Below are 24315 nucleotides of genomic sequence, written 5' to 3'. Positions count from 1 at the left end.
GGAACCTAGATGTTTACCTTATCTTGGCACTAACATTTATCATGCCCCTGACGATTTATTAGAGAGCAATCTGGGCAGGGCTATACGCGGCCACTGGAGCAGTATGGTATTCTGGAGTGCTCTGCCCCTATCGGTGGCGGGGCGGGTGGCGCTCCTGAAGATGGTAGCACTGCCACGTTTGCTGTACTACTTTCGGACTTTACCGATCTAGGTCCCGGGATCTGTGTTCCGGCAGCTCCGATCCATGATGTGCGAGTTCTTGTGGGGGTCTGGCAGGAGGCGAGTAGCACTATCTACAATGATAAGGCCAAGAGCAGAAGGGGGCATGGCAGTCCCAGATTTTGAGTGGTATTATTTAGCGGCGCAGCTGCAGTGGCTCACGCAAGCAGTGGCAAGGGAGTTCTGAGGTCCGGATGGCCCTGAGGGTCGCTGGATTCCACAGTACATCTTATCCTTTATAGTTTTGCAACAAAAGATGCGGCTTGAGCTACTTACGACTGAGGAACGGACACTGAGGCTGTGCTGGAACCAGAGTCAGCGTAGGGCTGGTATCGCCCGTCCGTATGCCCCGGAGATACCGCTGGGGATGTGTACGGCACTCCCTCATGGAGGGGATTGGACAGCACTGGCAAATTGGGAGGCCCTGGGACTACAGGTGCTGGGCTATTTATACGAGAATGGGACCTTGTTGTCCTTCCAGAACTTACAACCCAGGTATAACCTTCCAAGGGGGGATTACCTGTTGCATTCAGCGCTTGTTGCCGCAATCCAACGCTATTGGAGGACGGGTTTGTTAGAGCCAAGAACCTCAATGGCGGGCCAATACGTAGTGATGGCAGCGGGGACCTATAAGGCTATAACGTGTTTATATCGTCGAATGCTAATGGAGAATTTAGAACCATTGCAAAAGTACAGGGGAAATGGGAGGCAGAGCTTGGCAGGGATATCCCTGAGAAGACATGGGCCCAACTGGTTAAAAGAGCATGGAAGAGTACGAGAAATTCCCGGTTTCAATTGATACAGTTCTATGTACTACACAGAGCATATCTAACACCCGAGAAGCTCAATCGATATTTCGGGGCGGCTCTGTGCCCACGCCGTGCTCTGGAGGGAGCAGACTTCCTTCATATGTGGGGGTGTACGAAGTTAGGGACATATTGGGGGGAGGTGTTGGATAACTTGAATACTATTACGGATAGGACGGTGGAACTGGATCCGGGTACTTGCCTACTTCATTGGTTTCCGCACACTCCCAGAACTAAAGTGACTAGCAAATTTATAGACTTAGGGCTGGTATTGGCTAAACGGGAGATAACAATGCACTGGAAATCGCACCAGGGTCCTAAGGTGGGGAGATGGAAGGCAGAATTGCTTAAATGGGCAAGAAGCGAGGGCATACTTGGATTACGACAGGCCTCACGTGGGAGTAGCGATAAAGCGTATGAGGCGGCATGGGAGGCATTAGTGGAAGCACTTCGGTCACCGGACTCGGATTCAGAGGAGGATGCCCCGGGGGAGGGGATGGAGAGCCCCAGACAACGTGACTGAATAGCTTGATGATCTTGCTCTGGGCTAAGTTTGACGATTACTGTATAGGGTAGTGCCATCCCCGGTACAACACTGCCCCAGCTAGACACTGTAACAAAGCTACACGAGGAATTATTGTAACTGACTGTACTGTAAACACCTCACGGAGCGCCGGTAGACAAGGAGGGAGGGGGGTAATTTGGAAAGGAACGGCATGCAATATGATATGCTGTCTGCATCACTGCACTATTGCTAATATATTTGATGCTGTTGGTTATTAAGGTTATGTTTTGTTTGGAAATATAATAAAAAATATTTTAAAAATGACACTGGAGAAGCATATACCAACTTTCAACTCTGCAGTATTTATCTCTCTCTATTTGACAGCTTAGTCTCTGCTACGTAACATGGGGATTCCTATTAGCAGAGAGTGTAGAGGGAATTTGGCTAGGCAGGGGAAAGCTGTGTGGCATTTCTGATACCCTGTTTTTTAGCACCCCTTGTTTGAAAACATGAAGCCATAATTTTTAAGAATCCCAGAAGTCTGTGGATAAAACGACTCATTAAAAGGAAGAAAATTCTTTCCTATTTAGCCTCCAAACATGCAGATAGTGCTCTCATTCAAGAGACACATCTATCCAGTGTAGAATCAGAAAAATTGAAATGAGATTGAGTAGGCCAGATTCTTTACAGCTGCAAACCTCCTTCTCATACGTCAGGAGATCCTATGTCCCATACTATTACTAGAAAATGTGGTGTAGCCATTCTGATACGGAAAACACTGCAATGTCCAAATACTACAGTCCTGGTCAGATGATGATGGTCAGTTTGCTTTAGCCAAGCTTAAAATCGGTAATAACATATTTGGAGTGTGGTCCATTTATGCCCCGTTGGAAACAAAGCTCCTTTTTTCCTTCATCTAAACCGAATTCTAACAGAGATGGGAATTTCCAAAATAGCTCTGGGGGGAGACTGGAATCTTGCCCCGGATGTGATCTTAGACAGAACGGGCCCCCTAGACACGACACATGGCAGAGATAGAGCGATACTGGGAGACGTCTGTGAAGATCATAGATTGACTGACATTTGGCGTTTACTACATCCTTCAGATAAGTGGTTTACATGATTCCTATTCTAGAATATACTATTTCCTTATTTGATTTTCTATCATACCACATGTACTTGTGATATTTTAGAAATTGCACATTCAGATCATGCTCCTATCAGTCTACAGCTTGATTTGTGTCTGAAACGTCCTTGTAGGAAACCATGGCGTTTAAACATATCCCAATACAAACTACCAACAGAAAAGTCACAATTACAATCACATTTGACTACTTATATGAACAACAAAGGTTCAGTTTTTTCTCCACAAATTTTATGGGCAGCTGCAAAAGCCACCGCTAGGGGGCAAATTATGAGGGATTCTGCCATAGCCAATAAACGTAGAACAGAGCAACAGACTATTTTAGAAAATGATATCAAAACCCTGACCCATGCTCATTTTACCAATGCAACCGAAGCTTCCAGATGTAGATTGGAAAAGGCTAAAAGGAGCTTAATACACGATATACTTCGAAAGCAGAATATATGTGATAAATACTTAAGGCTCGAAATTACGAACAAGGAGAAAAAGCTGGTCGTTTACTAGCCGCATGACTAAAAACGAGAGAAGCTATGACAGCTATTCCAGCTATTTATAATTCTGAAGGTAAGCTAATAACTGAGACTCAGGAAATAGCTAATACATTTGCTGATTATTATGTTGCTGATTATTATGAGAAGTTATATAGCTCAGAGGTTGATGATGATCACCACAGAGATCAGGAATGTTTTGATAAAATAACACTCCCCCGCCTCAATGAACAGGATCGGCTCATACTGGCCGGCGAAATAACAAAAGATGAAATTGCCCAAGCAATCTCTAATCTTCCATACAATAAAGCACCGGGAAAAGATAGTTTTCCTGGGGAATTTTACCATTGGGTAAAACCAGAAGCAATAGATGCCCTTTATGAGGCCTATAAAGAAGCAGAGAAAATTAGTAGCCTCTCCTCTCTCACAAATAAAGCTATCATAACGGTCCTTCCCAAACCCGAGAAAGATCCATTATACTGCAGTAACTATCGTCCAATTTCCCTTCTGAATACAGATTCAAAGATATTAGCCACCATTCTCGCCAAAAGACTCAAACAAGTTATCGCTAAACTCATACATAATTCTCAAGTGGGATTCATGCCTGGCAGAAATTCTCGTAACCATCTACGCACTTTGGCTCACATACTCTGGCTTTCCAAGGATGTTGTAGAAGACAGAATAGCCTTATCATTAGATGCCGAGAAGGCATTTGACCGTATTGAATTTAGCTATATGTTCCGTACACTACATAGGCTGGGGTTAGGCAATAATTATATCTTCAAGGTCAAATGGTTATATGAGACACCATCCGCACAAGTGAATTGTGGGGGTTTCCTTTCAAAATCTTTTTTAGTGCAAAGAGGAACCCGCCAGGGTTGCCCTTATTGCCCCTTTTGTTCCTTCTTTCACTTGAACCACTGGCTGCGTCAATAAGACAGTGTTCACAAATAGCAGGCATTCCTACACCCGCAGGGATCTCAAAAACACTTCTTAATGCAGATGACATATTGCGCACACTTACTGATCTGCCTACTTCACTCCCTAGACTCATGTCTACCATTTCTCGCTTCTCGATCATTTCTGGCTACAAAGTCAATTGGAATAAGAGTGAAGCTCTACCATTGTCCAGGGGTTCAACAAAAGCAGCTATTTTGAGCTATAATTTTCAATGGAAAGTGAACCGCCTGAAGTATTTAGGTATTTACATCAACACAGGTTTAGAACGTATGATTCAAGATAACTTAGATGCACTTATTGCCAAAACGAAGTCAGCGTATAAAAAATGGTCCCATCTTAACTTGTCTTTTTGGGGTAGAGTACAGGCAGTGAAAATTATTATAGTGCCCCGTTTCACTTATGTTTTAGGTATGTTGCCTTTGACAGTCAAAATATCAATATTGTGAGATATTGACAAAGGTATTAAAACCTTTATTTGGGGATCCCTGAGACCTAGACGTAAAATGTAAAAATTGTATGCTCACAGGCGATATGGGGGTCTTAGTTTACTGTGTATTGAGCATTACTATACAGCCCTCCATTTATCTCAATTGGTTTATCTTTGGTCCAGACAGGATGATCCCCCACTATGGGTTCTCATTGAAAGACAAACTGTACAGGCAACTTCAGGTTTGCACATGTTTTACACTCATAAATCAACCTGCTTTACAAACTTCCAACCCTTATATTCAATCTGTGCTTAAGATTTAGATATATGCCCACAAACTCCTTAAGAGTGACCCAAGACTGCATGAAAAGGCCCCCATATGGCATAGCAGTGATATTAGAATAGGTAAACAGACTATATCCTGGGATATATGGGAGAGAACAGGTATTCTAGCGTTGGATCACTTACTCACTTTAGAAGGTGAGCTTAAAACCTTTGAAATGCTTCAGATAGAATTTCAACTCCCTGCCTCCCAAGAGGGGAAATACTTACAACTAAAACAAGCCCTATCTCGGAGACTAGGACCATTTCCTTGGATAGTTGAGGATTCCCCAGTGTTACAATACTTGAAAATTGGGGGGAAATTCAAAGGCGAAGTCTCTGGACTTTATAATCGAATAGTGCATAAATTACACTCATACCCATTACTAGCACAACTTCATGTCAAATGGCAAGGGTTAATTACTTTAGCTTATTCCGATGAGGAATGGGAGGATGTTATTATGAACATGGATAAGGGAATCAGAGAGGCCAGAATGAAATTTACTCTTTTCAAAATTCTTCATAACTGGTACTGGTCACCACAAAAACTCAAGTCAGCAAGTTTACTACATCAATCAACCTGTTGGAAGTGCCCACAGGTGGACTGCGATATACTACACATTTTATTCCGATGCCCAATTTTGAAGGAATATTGGTCTTCCGTAACTGCCTCTCTACACAGAGCTATACAAGTGTCCATTTCTTTTTTTTTTTTTTAAAACTCTTTTTATTAACATTTCCATTTTCAACCAATACTGCAATACCATATCGTGCTTTATCAAGTACATCACAGTTTGCTCGTGTCAGCCTCTGCCGAGCGCCAAGGGTCCCATTCTGTCTCCTCAGGACCCCAACACCCTCCTCCTCCACCATGCCAAACATCTCGTGTCTTGCTTCCCCATACACCCCCAGTTAGTCTGAATCGTCTGACAGGGATTCATCCTGTGGGGGGTCGCAAATGTTCCCTCGATAGTCATTCCACTTCCCCCATATCTTAGTCCATTTTTTGGGGCATCTTCTGTGTACATAGACCGATTTCTCCGTCACCATTAGTTCGTCCATACCATTACACCATTTTTGGAGGGTCGGGGCCTGCCTGGCTCCCCACTGTTGCGCAATGTCTCTTTTCGCCAAAGCCATCCCTAGCGCTACCCATGTTTGCACTGTCTGCGTAATGTCCGCTTCCTCCCAGATGTTCAAGATGCACCCCCTGGGTTCAGGGACCAATGTTGCCCCTGTGACTTGCGCAATTGTACGCATGACTGCTTTCCAATATTTCTGGATGTGTACACATTGCCATAATATGTGCCAGAACGTGCCTGGCTCCCCACACTGTCGGACGCAAAGTGGTGTGTCGGCTCTGTGTAGTTAAGTGTCCATTTCTTTAACGAAAAAATTAGTTCTATTACATGATGTTACTGATCTCCCAAATCTCACAAACCATACAAGACGATTGATAGCTATTGGACTCCCTGTAGGGAAAATTTGCATGTTCAAACATTGGAGAACACCACAATGCCCTACACATGATGAATGGCTTATTGAAATGCATAAAATAGCATCATATGAAAAACTCATTTATAGATTGTAGGACGATGTTGGAACTTTCATCCAAATTTGGAACCCCTTTCTAGCTAATTAATATTCTATTTCTGGTAATATTTCAGATTTGTCTTCTAATTAGTAAATACAATAAGGAAATCACTTCGTTTTTCATTTCTTTATTAACTTATTACCATCATTATTTATATTCATGCTGTTGATGTTATCATTAGGACTGTGGATGCTTTAGCCACTGTTATTTGAATTAGGACTTACTGTTCACCTATTGGAAATTGTTGAGTTAGTGGAAATATCTTCACTTGAAATATTATATTTGTATAATATTATCACTACTACCTTCCAACTATCTATAATACATGGTTTACTACCTTTATATACTATCTTTATCATCTCCTCCCTAGTCCACCTTTCCTATTTCTTCCTTTCCAGGTTTTATGAGTACCTCAACTATTGTATCTTTTGATATCTGTATTATCTTTTTTATATTTAGAAATCTAAGAAGTTAACATTTCAGAGTGATTTATTGTGTGGCCATAATTTGATTTGTTTATACTCCTTTTTAGGTCTCGGCTAGCGAAGGCTGCGCTTGCGCAGTCTCGCTCGCGAGAGATAATGACTTGGAGAAGAGGGGCTTGAACCCGCCCCTCTTCTCCCCTGTTCTCCATTGGCTGGCCTCTTGAATGCTGGCCAGCCATTAGAGAAGAGGTCCGTCACTCCGAACAGGCCCCGTCCTTTTCGGATTCGGGGGCGTGTTTTTTTCAACTTTTCTAATTATCTCCTCCAGCCAATGGCAAGAGGAGAGAAAAGCAAAACACGCCCCCGAATCCGGAAACGCCGCTGCCTTTCTCCGAGGCATTTCTGCTTCGCCTCGGAGAAAGGCGGTGGTTAATTTTGGACGTTGCCTGGATGCTACCTTGGCCGACCGACAATAGACCCTACTTCCTTCTCGCAACTAACCCACTACCGGTGCCTCTCCCGACCCTCCAGGTACTGGGCGACATGAAGACCTTCGGGACATTGTTAGACACAACCTACAAGCCATCTTGTGTGTGTGTGACGCTTTCCGCTCAGGCACGTATAGGGACCTCAGGGTCCTCAGCTGGCCCTAGGATAGATGACCGCTCCAGCGCCGGGTAACGCACCGCTAATGCTCCCTTACCATGTTCCAATTGAAGACGTTTTGTTCCCCCTCTGATCTGGCATTCTACACAGGCGCCATCATCGGTCTCAGTCTGTTGCGGAGTGATACCACAGCCCATTATATCACCCTAATTTCATTTTATGTAAACTGTGTTTCTGCGTCGCAAAACTTCTGTTGTTCTCTTTAAACTGTTTCAAAAGTCGACCAGCGTTGAGTCAGAGGGAACACCTCAAGTGCTGCTAACAATCGATTCGAGGAACTATCATTTTAAGTATGTGAGGGAATAGCCACGGGGTGCTGGGGTCGAACCCAAATTCCCTCTCATTCCCAGTGCTGGGGTATATATACTCCTGTCGCTGGTCGGTGCTCGGTTTACGTTCTTGACTGCAGTGAATGCACCCCACAAAGTACTTTCTTTAAGGTGAAATAGAACGTAAATAGCAGCACGTGCATGCGACAAAAAAATAGAAATACGTGGCCCCAGAAGTGTAAAATTGCGATTGCGCATTTGGACTTTCCTCTCGGTTAATAACGCATTAGGGTAACCGAAAGGGCAGCAGAAGGAGGCATCATCTCTTGAAATAGGTCTCAGGGTGTCCTGTCGCGATAATAGATTATGGAGAATTCTATTACAGGGGCCTGCTTTGCAAATCCCACCCTGGCCTCTTTCAGTGAGTTATCACTGTTTCCATCCGCAGAAGCAGCCCCCACCTCCCCGCACCCTTTTATCTCTGAGTCTGCCAGGCCTTCCAGGACCACAATAAACAGGGCAGCCCCAAACACGCGCGTTGGAATTAAAATAAATAATAAAAAAACTATATTTATGTTAGGAAGCAATTGAAAAGTTTGCCTTTACGTGTCAACACGAAATGCAAAAATAGATTGGTGTTGTGTTTCCAGTCCCACCTGGTGGGTTATTTTTTTAATCTGTATAAACAAATTATTCAGTGTTTCTTTGTAGATTCGAGGCAGAGATGAGTGTACGAGGGGTTTTATGCAAATACACAGGCTCAGCATCTCAACGACTTTGTGTGTGTGTTTTTATAGCTTTTTTTGGTTAACTTTCCGACAGTGCTCATTTAAGCTGTGGACGTGGTGTATTCTTACTTATAATTTTGATCAATGGTGACGTGGTTAACGTTTGTGGGCCTGGAAAGATCTAGCTTTCACACACAAAAAATGCGCTGTTTGATTGAAAAGTTCATCTTGGATGAGATTAACACCCTTATGCATCAAGCCAAAATCCAGTCGGTAAAATACCGATTCGGTAATAGCTCCCGGTATTGTGTGAAAAATACCCAATCCCAATGCATCAACCCAAAACCCGAGCAAATAACGAATCGCTAAATAAATAACCTCGAACATACCGAATCGCTAATACCCAAAATGCTAATTTACCGAATCGCTAAATACCGAATTCGCAATTACCGAAATCACTATTAGCTCCCGGAAATTGCCAATAGCAAATAACGATTCGCACCCCAATGCAACAAAACTCGCTAATAACGAAAATCCCAAAAATCGCTATTTTGCCAGAGCTAAATAAGGGGAATCAAAACCTGGAGGTAAAGTCACAAAAAAAATAAAAAAAAAATAAAAAAAAATTCCTACATGTGCAAATGATTGAGGCAATCACTAAACCCTTAAATTTGGCCCAGGAGACCCTGTTGGCTCCCACAAAATGGCTGCCCTCTACGTGCTTGCAAGGAGGATGCGGATCAATGCAGCAGGACAGCGCAGGAGAAGGGTCCAGGAGCGAGTGTTCAGACTGCGCATAACCCTGCTCGGCCAGAATGAGGACGAGGTGTACCAGAAATATCGCCTCAATCGCGCTATGATCATGCGCCTGATTGCAGACCTGGAACCATTACTGCAGCACCAGACACACCGGACAAATGCAATCCCTGCGCACGTTCAGGTCCTATGCAGCCTGCACCTACTGGCCTCAGGGAGTTTCCAGGGGGTAATTGCGGTTGCCGGAGGTGTTTCGCAAAGCGCACTGTCACGCTTCTTCCAAAAATTCCTAGATGCCATGCTGACAATGCTCCACAGACACATCAGCTTCCCCACAACCCCACAGCAGTTGGACCGCACCAAACAGGCATTCTACCAGGTGGCACAATTTCCACATGTGATTGGATGCATCGACTGCACGCATATCCCCATATGCCCTCCGTCAGCAAATGAGTACCTTTTCAGGAACCGCAAGTCATACCACTCGATCAACGTGCAGGTTGTGTGCGATGCCAACAACATCATAACGGACCTAGTGGCACAATTCCCAGGGAGCACACACGACTCATACATCTTCCGCAACAGTGGAATGCACAGGCGACTACTCAATGGAGAATTTGGAGAGGGACTCCTGTTAGGTAAGTAGAACTACGCTTCCCCACACCAACACCACACATGTATGTACATCACCAATGCTAAGTCTATGCTTCTATCTTCTAGGTGACAGTGCTTACGCCCTGCGGGAATACATACTAACCCCATACCTAAATCCAGCAACCCCGCAGGAACATCGCTACAACGCTGCACACATCAGCACGAGGAATGTGATAGAGCGGACTTTTGGGATTCTCAAGAGCCGCTTCCGTATCCTCCACAAGACTGGCGGCGCCATGCTATACCAACCAGACACATGCTGTCGAATAATTGCTGTATGTGCAATGCTGCACAACATTGCCACCAGAAGGGGGATACCCATGGAGGTGGACAGGGATGACGACCCCCAGGCTGACCAACCACCCGCCCAACGACGACCGGCACACATCCCAAACACAGCAGAGGGCCATAGGAGGCGGACAGACATAACGCAAAATCATTTTTGACCCTGGGTAAAATGAGACATTACAAGTTGGTGTTGGGTGCAACTGTTTAATGCACAGTAGCACTGAGGATTGTGCAACAGAACTAGCATTGTGAATCATGCTCCGATTGCATAAATGTAAATAAAAGGTTCCTTAAAGTCAGGTCTGTGCAAACACAATAATTGGATGGCCATGGTTGCTCCACCATGGACCTGCAGCATGTCCAAATTTCTAGTGGCGCTTGCCACGTACACCAAGCCTCCGCTCAGGTGCATCCAAACCCTCACCACGGCCTGTCCCCGTGGAGGCACGCGAACTTCGGCGCCTGGTGCTGGCCTCTGCCAGTGACACGCTGCTGACACTGGAGGCAGCCTCACTGGTGTCATCCCCTCCCAATGCTGCAGCACTGCATGTGCTGCTCTGAAGTTGTTCCACAGCAGTGGTGATGTGTCCCAGTGACTTGGCCACATCACCGCAGAAGTGCCCAAGGTCCACCTGCAGGGAGACTGTGCGGCGTGCCAACACAGCGGTGCAGTTGCTGTGCCGTTGTATGGCCTTGGTAGCGGCGGCAGAACGCAACATTAGCTGCCGGTTACTCCTCCTCTGGGACTCATGGCCCTCCCTGATGGCACGGGTGAGCTCACGTACCTCCTCCCTGAGCTGAGCATTGCCATCAGCAACCGCAGTGGTCTGGTCCCTGACCGCCGTGCCCATGTCCCTGACCGCGGAGCCCATGTCGTTGACTGCTGCAGTCATGGCACGCATCTCCCTCGCTAGGCACACGATGTTGCAGCTGATGCTAGCCACATGTCTTCCCTGCAGGTTCTGTGTGCGCAGCATCCTCTCCTCAATTGCAGAGGTTGTTGGGACATCCTGGTCAGCTGAGGAGACGGAACTGCGACGGGCCCTGTGACGCCGTGCGTGTCTTGAGCCTCCATGTGGTGCAGCAGGTGGTGTGGATGTGCGCTGCGTGGGTGCCAATTGCGGGGGGGGGGGTTGCCATCTCCTGCAAGGGCGCAACTTGGTGCCTGTGCCTCTGCGGTATTGTGGCTGTACTGGCTGCAGGCTGGCTTGCTGGTGCCGTTGCTTGTGGCGCAGGTGGTGGTGCCTTGGCTTGTGGCGCAGGTGCCTTGGCTTGTGGCACTGGTGCTGGTGCCGTTGATTGTGGCGCTGGTGGAGGTGGTGCTGGTGGGGTGGCAGGTGTTGGCGGTGCGTGCGCATCCTGCGCAGTCTCCTGGTCTGACTCCACGGGTGTCTCAGATATGATCAGCTGGTCGCTGTCGTCAGAGTCCCCAGGTGATGCATCTGTGTGTGAAACAGTGCATGATTAGTGGGATGATTACACCTACATAGTGTTGTACCCATCAATGTCCCTCTGTGGTCCAACAAATGAACAGTCTACAGCCATGTACAAAATATGTGTTGTGTGAGGATTTACGCCTGTACCTGCACTCTGGGCTGACTAGACTACAACTCCCAAGATGCAGTAGTGTCATGTGTGGAACTGTCTGTGCCAGAGCTGCAGACACAGTGAGATTGGGCTGGGGGCATGGGTATGGATTTACGCTATGCTGGGTGTGGCACAGGCATGCATCTTACCTTGGGCACTTGTGGCTGCGCCGGACGTGTCCATCTGGATCACCCCCACGACGGCTTCCCGCTCTATCGTCCCTTCCACAAGGTCCTCCAGGGCTGTGTTGGATGGTGCAGTGCTTGTTCCGCCTCCAGTCCTTCTTGCCTCCCGGAGCCTCTCAGCAATCCTCTCTTTTGCGCGCTTCCGGAGGTCATACCACCGTTTTTTAAGGTCGTCGATGCTGCGGCTAGTGACGCCAACCGCATTGACCCTCTCACGGATGCGCTGCCAGATGCGCCGCTTCTCGGTCTCAGGCACCTTGAGGGACAGCTTGCCAAAGAGGCGGTCGTGTTTGCTGGACACTCCCTCGATGAGGTACTCCAGCTCCCTGTCCGAAAACTTCTTCTTGCGCTTGCGTGCAGATTCAGCGCTGGATGGCACTTCCTGCGACATGATGGATGTGTGCTGTGAATGGCAGAATCTGTGTGGCCTCACTCTGCACAGCCTGTCCTTCTTTCCAGCTCCTGTCTGCTCCTCTGTCGAGGCTATGTGGGTGGGGCAGCAGTATTTCCTGGTTGGTGATGTCATCAGCCTGTTCCGGAGCGACGCGGCAATTTGCGATTTCGCTATTACCGATTCGGTAATTGCTAATTCGGTATTACCGAACTCGCTATTAGCCAAATCGGTATTACCGAACTCGCTATTTGCTAGTGGGGCCGTTTGCGTGCCCCGCTATTAAGGAATCGGTAAATTTAGCGATTTTTAAGGAATCGCTGAATTTAACCGAATCTGTTGATGCATGCCAATTACCGATTCCTTAATGGCGATTCCTTATTTTTCGCTATTAAGGAATCGGTATTAGTTTGGTTGATGCATATGCCCCATGGTCTCGTAAAATCAGGAATTGTGGCTTATGGATTTTTTTTTAAAAAAAGCTTGCATGCACAGACCGAGTTTCTCCCTCTGCATTAAGACCGAGTAAAATAAATACTAGACGATTCTGTTGAAATGTTTGCAGCCTCTCAAGGTAATACCCATCATGGCTCCCTTGATTCCATTTGTCAACAAATCAATGCGCACTTGAAGTGGAAGCCATGGTACCCTGCCCCGCCCCTCACTGCTGTTCACCCACTTCCTGTCCCCGCCACCTATTAATAGAGCTCGACATATTCCCGTTATTATCCTTGCTCAATGGTTGCCAACAGAGACAGCCCTGGAAATTCTATTTGCATATCTCTGGGGGCAAAGGTTAAACGCACCCCATCAAATCAAGTCTGTCGCTGCAGGCTGCTGTTCTAAACACGCTGCTACTCCAACCCCTTTCACGCTTCAGACTTGCTCTCAAGAGAATTCATAAATGGAAACGCATTTATATTTTCGGTAATAATATTCATGAAGGAAACCCCATATATGTGAGTTTGTGTACTATATTGGTATAATGTATTCAAGGCCAGAGCAGTTCATGCTGGTGACAGGGAAGCACCCGTAATGGAGAAGGAGAAACACTTGCTCCAAATGGTACGTTCAGCCTCTGCTCTATTTATGGCTCTTGTCTTTATTAGCGTAGCTCATTAGCAGAGTCTGAGCCACAACATGTGGGTGGCTGTTTCTACTGATTCTTTAGCAGAATGACCCCCAATGATGTGAATCCCATTCATCACCTTAGATCTGTTGGCATTATTAAGCACTGCTAGGCAACGCGAAGACTGTCTGTGGGTGGCTCTGTGTGGGTGGCTCTATTTGTGTGTGGGTTGCTCTATGTGAATAGCTCTGTGTAGGTGGCTCTGTGTGGGTGGCTCTGTGTTTGTGGGTGGCTTTGTGTGTGTGGCTCTGTGTGTGGGTGCAAATGCAATAGGTCTCGCATTTGAGATAACGCTATTGACATTGTAAATAACAATGGCGTTTCTTTAACCCCTTGGCTGCGGCAGGAATTCCGCCGCAGCGCTGGGGGGGGGTTGGGGGCAGTGCGGTGGCGCTGTGCTCATGACGGAGCCACTCCGTCATGAGTCACGGTTGAGCTGTGCTCATGACGGAGTGGTTCTTTCATGACTCCACCCACTGCGCTAATCGCCCGCACAGGCCGGGAATTAGCGCTGCGTGGGCGGAGCGGCCGCCAACGGCCACAGCATGACAGAACCACTCCGTCATGAGCACACGGCGCCCGTGGCTCATGACGGCGTGGTTCCGTCATGAGCACGGAACGGGTTAAATGTTTAAAAAATAACAACATAAACAAAAACCCCACCAAAATTACAGCCTGTCTGCCCCCCCTGTGGGACAGATGGGGCAGTAGCCCCCAATCTGCTCCCCCATGGGGGCAAAAGCCCACTAGATGCCAGGGATTTTTCTTTGGGCAATTTGAATTAGGGTGGGGGCTGCCCAAAACGGACATGCCAAAGCCCCCACCCTCCCCACAAAAATAAGTCTTTCTGCCCCCGGGAGGCAGATGGGAGCTATAGCCCCCAATCTGCCCCCCGGGGGGCAGAAAGCCCACTAGAAACCATGGATTTTTTGTTTTTCGTGTAGGGGCTGCCCAAAATGGGCATGACAATACCCCCCCCCTGAGAAATTCCAGTCTTTCTGCCCCCCGGGAGGGCAGATGGGGGCAGTGTCCCCTGAACCCCCCCTCCCCGATTCCCCCCCAATGCGGCAGAAAGCCTACTAGGCATCGACTTTTTTATAACAATATGCCTACCAGTGGATTTTGGGCCCTAACACAGCTGGCATATAGGGAAACCTAGCTAACCTGTACATTTTTTAAAACTAGAAACCAAGGGGAATCCAGGATGGGGTGACTTGTCTGGCTCTCACCAGGTTCTGTTACCCAGAATCCCTTGCAAACCTCAAACTTTGTAAATAAAAAACACATTTTCCTCACAATTCTGTTGTGGGAAAGTTCTGCAATCTGCATGGATCCACAAATTTCCTTCTACACAGCATTCCCCCAGGTCTCCCGATAAAAAGGGTACCTCACTTGCGTGGGTGAGTCAAGTACCCGTGACAGGCAAGGTCCCAAAACCTAGTGAGGCGACTTCAAAATTACCTATCATAAATCAACCTGGTTGTCAAAGGGGGTCTCATGAGTTTTTGGCCCGGGTTCCGCGGCCATCTAGGGAAACCTACCAAACCCACACATTTCTGAAAACTAGACACCCGGAAGATTCCAGGGAGGTATGTATGGCTTACATAAATCCCCCACCGTTTTGGTACCCAGAATCCCCTGCAAACCTCAAATTTAGCTGAAAAAAATCACTTTCTCCACACATTTTTGTGTGGAAAAGTTGTGGCATTGCTCCAGCAGAAAAGGGCAAATTTACATATTCACCCTGGCTCACAGACTCATCATCACACTAACTCATTCATACATTTATTCATTGGTGGGGCCCATAACACCAACACTCATACGTCTCTCTCAAATCTGTGCACAGGAGAAAAAGAAGCGCTGGACATGTGGGGGTACCTTGTTACCTATCGGGAATAATTTCTTTACATCATATACATTATATACATTAGCACCTATAGAATCCTGACTTTAACATCAAGGCACTCCACCACTTGGTTGATGGAACAATTAGTTGGACTGGTTGATGGTTATTTAGAACGAGGTAAAACACACTTAAAGCTTCGGAAACATTTGGTTAATTTTCAATACCTTATTAAAGAATCACAAACTAATTTCTTATTAATCCAATTTTAGTTTATCTAATTTAGTTCACTTTGCATTAACATGTTCAGGGTTACAGTTCAAATAGTTCATTTATTTAAGAGACCTCCAATCTTTTGATCCTAAGCATAAAATCTTGCATAATATTATATTTACCGAATTTCGAACATTGGCGACCTTCCGACCACACAGAGTATTATTCCAGTCTCTGCGACAATCTCCAGGAGAACCCGTCAACCCACAGCAATAAACAAAACCCTTGAGAAGGAATTGTTCTTTGGAATTCAAAGAAAACCCAGGTAAACCAGGAAATCTCCTTTAGTTCGACGCAGTCCCAACGCCAAAGACGGTCATCCTAACGAACTAACCATGATCTGCCAGATCATGGACTTTTATAAAAAAAAAATTCTCCTTACTTTAGGTCAATGTGCAACAATTTAGGGGTAGAAAGTGTTTTGATTGGCTAAACCAATTTCAACTTGCAAGTTTCCCAAATGTTCCCAGGTTTGCCTGTTTTCCCATGAGACCGGGCATGACATTTCTCAATTGTATTCTTTTGGGTAATTTACTGGCAAAAGTTCCAAAGTAACAACAAGCAAGCCTTCTTGCACAGGTCCTTCATTGTCCCCTCGATCGTTCACACCATACTTTGTTTGGCAGTCCTCCATGTTCCTATCCTTGACAAGGAACACTCTGGTTCATGTTGGAGGTCGCTTGGAGATCTTCAGAGCCATCCGATTCTGCGCAGTAGAAATCGCGCTCACATGACGGTGGCACCCTCGGAACTCCATCTTAAGTACTGCCGCCTAGTAGGCCCGAATGCCAACTTAAGCAAAAACAAACATAACAGTAATTAAAATATAGAAAGTAAGATTCTAATGTTTAAACCCACACTAATCCCAATGTATATTAGTATTTTCTAGCGTATAGCAACATTTAAAGCAATAATACTCACCATTCTTCAGTGCTGAATGCACAAACCATCACAAAAGCAACATAAATCATGCAATTCTCTATTTTACCACGTTCTACAGTTAGTTTACGTACCACAGTTAATAATTTAATTGTTTGCCATGCAATTAGCATTTTAGTCCCACGTGAATCTCGTGTTTATCAAGGTGCAAAGGTTGATTAGTCATTCCATTTCACACGAGTTAGTACGAGTTAATGTTTAATATAGTTATGTAATTAATTTCTATCAAAATAGAGGAGGTATACAAAATTTAGTTTTTACCTGCTCCATCAATCCCCCCTTTGGGGATTTTTAACATCACCACAAATCACAATAAAATGTAAATTTTATATGGAAATGATTACTCAGTTCCCTTGCATTTGTTACGTTACATCATAGTATTCCCCATCTCATCTTCTCTTGTTTTCTTGTACATGTTTTCTTTCCATTCTTCTAGTTCTATATCTTCTATTTCTCTTTCTCTTATTTCCTTCTCCTTTCTTTTCTTAATTTCTCTTTTTATCTTATTTTGCAACTTTCTTCTTATTATACATACACACCCTAGTCTTAATATCAGTATTATCACAAAAGTCACTGGTATCAGTATTTTACCCACAAATGAACTACCTAATTTTGTTAATAAACTCTTTATAGTAGAAAAACCTTTACCAAGTTTCTCCCAAACACTTTCAACCTCGAGTGGAACAATTTCTTCATGCAAATCAGTTATATTCTTAATGTATTTCTTTAAATTTTGACTTTCGTCAGGAATGTAAGTACAGTAATGTTGTACCTTCAGCATTCCACAGACTCCTCCCTCTTTGGCCAATATAATATCAAGGGCAATTCGATTTTGCATAATCATAGCTCTCATGGCAACCATTTCGGTATTTACCATTAAGAATCCTCCAGCTAAGCGATCCACAACTGTGAACAATTTTCTAATTTTATGTGCATTCAAAGATATTCCAACGGCTGGTATCAGTGCTCCAAAAATATCCCCTATAATCTCTGACCAACTCTCCCTCCTTCTACGTGTTAGTTGTCTACCTATTTCGTGCAAACCGTCCTCTCCCCTTCCCACATGAAATATTTTTGGGAAGACCAGGCCTAGGTAGCATGTACCATACCAGTGGGCCGGTTACTTATAATAAGCCCTGTTCCCTCAGATGTAATATATTCCAGGGAATACCGGATCATTTCCTCCTTTAAATCCCCATCCTCCCATGATTTTATATATGTCATGGCATTCGCTTGCACCTACAAAGTAATTATCATAAGCAGTGTTATCTCTACTGATGCACAATTTCCCTCTCTGAGGCCAATCTAAAGCCATTGCGGGATTTGTTTCTCCCTTTAAATGGTTTTCCTTTTCAGCATCCCAAAATGTTGTTTCTATCTTTTCCCCAGACACTTTTCTTTGCATCTTAATTCTCCTCTCCTCTACCATGTTCAGGAATGTTTTTTCTTCTTTTCTCAAACTACAAGTAAGATTATCCTTAAACACTTCTTCTAAAGTTAATTCCCTTGTTTCTAAGAAAAAATCACCTAAAATTCTACCAGGAATCACCTTGTTTAGTTCGGGAACTACAGGTATCTGTGAGAAGACATTATGTACATGAGTATAATAGTATTCTAATTTCCCTGTTCTATAGAACAAATTTGCTAACACACTACAAGTTATCCAATATGTCAAAGGAAGGTGATGAAAGGTGACACCCTCTGACACAGAAGCAGGTAACTGCATACAAACATAAAAATCTCTAACTTCGATAGTCTTTACATATTCATACAGCAGCTTTGAAAAAACATTATTAGAGAAATCATTTATAGACTTATCCTTGTGAAAATCTGTTCTATCTACCAGTTTAGTAACATGAGTATCGTCAATTTTTCCTCTATTGGTCCTGTTCTCGGTGTGGTTTTCTACATCTTCAGATGTTACTCTAAATGAAACCGTTATTGCTAATATGATCCATACAAGCATTAGTAATTCTGTACAACAAAAACACATTTTACACCATCTTCGGAGAAACCCACATGTAGGTTTTCTACCTTCTGTGTTTGCCATTTCGGAAATGATCAGTGTCTTTTGACTTAGCCTCTTTTCATTCACAATTTATTTTCATCTAAACCTAAGGCTTCGATTGCCTACTTGGTTCTTTCAGTCACATGTCTTGTCCGGAGTTTTAATTCCTTGCGTCTTTCTTGGTCATTTCAATCCGTGCATGGATCGCCTTTGTCTCTGTTTTCACAATCTTGGTTCAGAACTTCCTGATCATCCGTCTCTTCTCTGATATCAGATAAGATAACTCTCAGGATTTCCGAATCTTCTTCTTCAACCACTTCCTGCACAGTCACTCCTAGACTTTCTTGGCTATCTGCTTCCTCTTGTATATCAGGAAGTGCCACATACGTCCACTCTGGTGACTTATACTTCTGGTTTGGTTTCTTTATCCTCTTTGCTCCTTTCAAGTGTGCCTGATCAGTGTCTTCTGATTTCTCTTGACTAGACACTTCATTCACTTGTTCAGCATTAGAAGATTTTATTCTCGTTAGTCGGTATCTCAATCTTTTAAGTTTATTAGGTCAAATTTCTTCTCTTATTGGCCTCTTCAACTTTGTTCCCTTCTCTCCTCGCTCCGTTTTCCAAGCTCTTTTCCTCAAAGTTCTTCCTCCTTGGCTTTCTTCACTCTCTTCAGATTCAGTATCGGTCTGGCTTTTATTTTCTTTGGATTTTGTTCTCAGGACCTCAGGTTCACTATCTACGTTTATCCCTCCTCGTGTTTCTTCCACGCAATCTTCCTGCTGACTAACTGTCCCTTTTTCTACCTGGATGTGTGTCGTCCCTACACCTCCTCGGGAGTCTTCCGCAATAATCTTACCCTCACTCTCTGTATCTAATTCCTCACCTTCTAATTCGATGATTTCAGGCGGAATTTCTCTTGTGCTTGTACTTGGGGCTTCGTTATCAAAAATTTCTTGTTCAGTTTCTTCAATATGTTCTTTTATCCTTTCTTGTATTCCCACCTGTTCAGTTTCTGATTCGGAGCTAGTATCGGAATCTTCCAGTCGTCTCCTTAATGGTATATTCTCCTGCTCCACTACTTGGCTCAAATCCGCTTCTCCCGTTCTTGAGGTTTGTCTTGTTCTTGTTTCTTCTGATTCTGACTCAGAACTGGTATCAGACTCTTCCAAATACTCTTCTTTAGGTCTGTTTATAGGACCAGGGACTCGAAGAGTTTGACTAGCATGAATCCAATTCTTTACCTTGGCACACTTCACAGCAGTCGTTGTGGTCAGAATCACTTGACGTGGTTTCCCCCAGCGTGGAACCAGACAATTTCTCCTTCTAGGTACTTTGATTCGCACCCAGTCTCCAGGACTCAAATCATGAGCTGGCTTCTTTTCAAGGGTGGTTGCATCTGGTCCAACCTGATGAAACACAGAATGAACGGAGTCAGCCAACCCCTTGCAATAATGCAAAACAAAGTCATCAGATATAGGCAGTAGTTTGTTGACAGGAATGAAAACATGTCTCATTGCTCTAACCATAATAATTTCATGGGGGCTCAGACCGGTGCTCCTATCAGTCATGAGCACAAGAGGCAAGACATCTGGCCATTTTAGACCTGTGGCCAAACACATTTTCCCCAATCTGTTTTTAATGGTGCCATTCATTTGCTCCACTACTCCAGAAGCCTCTGGGCGATAGGCACAATGTAGTTTCTGTTGTACATTCAGTGCTTCACAAATCAATTTTATAATTTCATTTTGGAAATGCTTTCCTCTATCTGATTCAATCGTTACTGGGAAACCAAACCTAGGAATGAACTCTCTCAATAGAAGTTTCGCTACAGTAACTCCATCGCTCCTTCTGGTCGGGTAAGCCCCCACCCAACGAGAAAACAGGCAGACGATTACTAAGACATATCTTAGCCGATTACACGGGGGCATTTCAATGAAAATCAATCTGCATTCTGGTGAAAGGACCTCCCTCCCGTCCTATGGTTCCCAAACTCACCACCGTTTTTCTTCCTGGATTATATTGCTGACATATAAGGCATCTTTGACAAAGGCTTTCAGCTATAAGCCGAAACTTGGCATTATACCAGGTCTGTTTGAAAAGTCTAATCATGGCATCCTTACCTATGTGAGCCTGCCCATGGTACATCCGTGCCATGGTAGAGATCATGCTATCAGGCATTACTGGTCTTCCATCACGATAAACCCAAACTCTGTCTACCTCGCGTGGTGCACATCCTGATTTTATCCACTGTTTCTTTTCCTCTTCTCCTGCCACTTCCTGTAACTGCCTCACCTCATCCCATGTACTCACAGTGTTAGTAAAAAGCAAGGGACATGAGTCCATTTCCTTTTCCCGATTCCGGTTCAAGGAATTTTGATTCCGCGCACAATACTGCGCTATGTCATTCGCAAATTCATTGCCCGCTGACACGTAGTCTGTGCCCCTTGAATGTGCCGTACATTTTATAACTGCGATTTGATTAGGCAGCTGTATCGCCTCAAGCAGTTTTCCAACCACTTCAGCATTTCTGATTGGAGTTCCACTCGACGTCAGGAAACCTCTTTGGGACCAGATCTGCCCAAAATCATGCACCACTTCAAACCCATACTGACTATCAGTAACCACAGTGACTCGTAGGTTCTTTCCCAACTTGCATGCTCGGATCAGTGCAAACAATTCAGCAACTTGAGCAGATTTTACTCCTTTCACACAGCCGCTACAGTACATACAGCATATGCAGCACTCAAAATCCCCTCTCCAGTTCTCAGACATGACCCATCCACAAACATCACATAGTCACTTTCTTTCAGAGGCACATCTTTTATATCTGGACGCGGCTTAGTGCAAAAATCAAGCACTTCCAAACAGTCAAGATCCACATCATCCTTCACCTCCACATTCACAGCATCAGAAAATATTGTCGAAGGATTTACATTAAGGCACCTTACAAGGCTCACATTTGTAGCACCCAGAATGACCTTTTCATATTTAGTTAGACGACTATGCGTCATAAATTGAGTTCGGCTCCTTGTCAAAAGGATTGCAACATCATGGGGAACAAACACTCCCACAGGATATCCCATCACAATTCCTTCACTCTGTTCCAAACTCTTACATGTAGCAGCCACTGCTTTCAAGCATCCAGGCAAAGCTACAGCTATGGGATCTAGTACAGCCGAAAAGTATGCAACCAGTCGTCTTAGTTTTCCATGCCTTTGTACTAGCACAGAGAGCGCACATCCATCTCTCTCACTGCAATAGAGCTCGAATTCCTTTTCGTAATCAGGCATTCCAAGAGCTGGTCCTTCACACAAACTGTCTCTCAGTTGTCTAAAAGCCTTCATCTCCTCTTTATTCAGTTCAAGAGGATCTTTCACATCACTTTTTGTCAAACGTACCAAGGGTTTCGCAATCAGCGAAAAGTTGCTGATCCACTGGCGACAATATCCCACCATTCCAAGAAACATTCTCACTTCTCTCTGAGTCATTGGTGCTCTCATTCCTTTTATTATTCTGATCCTGTCTGCAGTCACTTTCCTCAGGCCCTTTTCGATCTTACGACTTAAGTATTGTAATTCTTTCTTACAAAATTGTAATTTTGATGGGGATACTTTGAGTCCTCCATCTGCCAAATGATTCAACAGTGCAACTTTGTCCACCACACATGCCTCTTGCGTCTTCGATGCCACCAATAGGAACTCGAAACTCGTACCTGGTTCCCCAGTTCCAAACTCGTCAGCTCTGACAGCTGCCCCAAGGCAGTGGTGGGCTCAAGGGGGTCCCCTCTGCATCGGACTAGAGGACTCCCTGCTCTGCTGGGTGGTTTGGTTTGGCCTGCACTAACCTCTTGTTGCACGGGGTGGCATGTATTGAGGGTCTACACTCTCTCTATGTGGGAGGGCTTGCCTTGGGTGGTGGGATCCCCCTGCTTGAGGAACAGGCATTGGACTGCAGGGAACCCTGCTGTGTTGGGTGTTCTTGCTCAGAATACATCCACTGACTTCTGAATCTTCAGTTTCCTTGCGACTTTCTTTACCATCCCAGCTAGTGCCTCCCACTTTGTTCTACCTTCGCATTTAGTAAATGCATTTTCCATCCTGTCCTGTCCTTCCTTTCCTTTTTTTCTTTCTCTCTCTTTTCAGGCATTGTTTATTTTTCTTTCTCCTTTCTTCCATGTCTCTTCCCTGCTCCTTTGCATTCCTCCCTTCCTTTTTCGGCATTCATTCCTTTGCTTCCTTTCTCACCCGCTTTTTGCTTTCTGACCCTCTTTAAGTTCTCCCCTCGTTCAGTCTTTCTTGCGCTTTATTTCTCTTCTCTTTCTTTTCAGTTGCATCACTTACATTACTATTAGTGTATTTCCTGAATTTCCACTTTCATATTGCTTTAATGCCTTCTATGCCAAGTCTCAATTGATCTTTTCTTTTGCGTTTCATGTTCTTTTTCCTCACCTTTCCTTGCTTTCTATACACGGGTTATTGTGTCTTTTTTTTCCTTTGCGACCCACCCCTTTGCCCTGTTTTTACTCTCCATCTTTTAGAATATCTGTATTTTGTTCCCTCATCAGTGACCACCATCCACCCCATGTGGCTTTTTTTGCTCTTTCAGCCTGCAAGAGGTGTAATAATTCACCTGAACCCCTTGACACGCGGGGTTTCTGGGTGCGTGACGTCAGCTTCCTCCACCCCCAAAGCCAGCTTATGTTTTAGTTAAACGTATTTTTTGACAATTGCTTCTAAAGCGGCTTGTTGACGTCACATCTATTTTGCTTATCCCTAAAACCCATCCTTGGAACTCTTTTACACACTTCTTCTTCTTCAGCACAACCAGGGCAACTAAATGTCATTGTGGCTTTGGCAAACCGCACAGCTTTTTAGCGCTGCCCCTTTCGTCGAAAAGAATCTGCCCCAAAATAACCCAGAGGCAAAATAAAAATACATATGTCCCCTAGTAATTGATGTATAACATGCGATAATAGAGTCCAGTTATATTAAACAGTATCAGAAAGCACTAGAACAAATGACACACCATCATAGCACATAACAGCACAGCAGCCTACAAAATAGTATAGCGTAACATAGTATAGCATAGCATAACAGCACAACAGAAAACATGTTATAAGACGACAAAAACAATATCATTGCATTCTAAAGCAAAGCATAACAGGGTGGCATTATAACAGCACAACTGAAAACATGTTATAAGACGGCAAAAACAATATATTTGAATTCTAAAGCAAAGCATAACAAGCATTAATAATGCAATAGGTCTCGCCTTTCATGAAGTTAAAGCCATTTGCTTTGCTATACAATACCATTAGCAAAGCAAATGGTTTTAACTTAATCAAAGGCGAGACCTATTGCATTTTCAATGCTTGTTCATGTCTGGTTCAGCACTATGTCATGATAACACCAAACCAATAGAACTGTAACAGCAAAGTGAGGGATAGAGTATTGTTGGTGGGAAGCAGAGCGGAGGAGAAGACATGGAGGAAATCTGTACTGACAGTTGCGGAGAGGGTTACACTGGCATGGAAGGTGCAAGATTGGGTGACTTTGAGCTGGCCATGCAAGAAACAGGACACAGTGTGAAGAAATGAAGCAGAGAGAGGATTTGGATAGCAGTCGCGGCCGGCTCACGGGTGGGGGGTCACACGGGGAGGGGGTGGCAAGGGGAGTGGGGTTAATTTAATTAAAAGATAAAAAATAAACTT

The 24315-nt window shown here is 44.6% G+C and overlaps 1 protein-coding gene across 4 annotated transcripts in view; it reads left to right on the top strand.

Moving 5' to 3' along the window:
• Window positions 1–24315, top strand: part of LOC146869379 (interferon-induced 35 kDa protein homolog) — a 262547-nt gene that overhangs the window by 18858 nt on the left and 219374 nt on the right. The window lies entirely within an intron of this gene.

Source organism: Triturus cristatus, chromosome 1_1 (genome assembly GCF_964204655.1).
Source record: "Triturus cristatus chromosome 1_1, aTriCri1.1, whole genome shotgun sequence".
In the NCBI taxonomy this organism is placed as follows: domain Eukaryota; kingdom Metazoa; phylum Chordata; class Amphibia; order Caudata; family Salamandridae; genus Triturus; species Triturus cristatus.
This window is presented reverse-complemented; position numbering and strand designations above follow the sequence as displayed.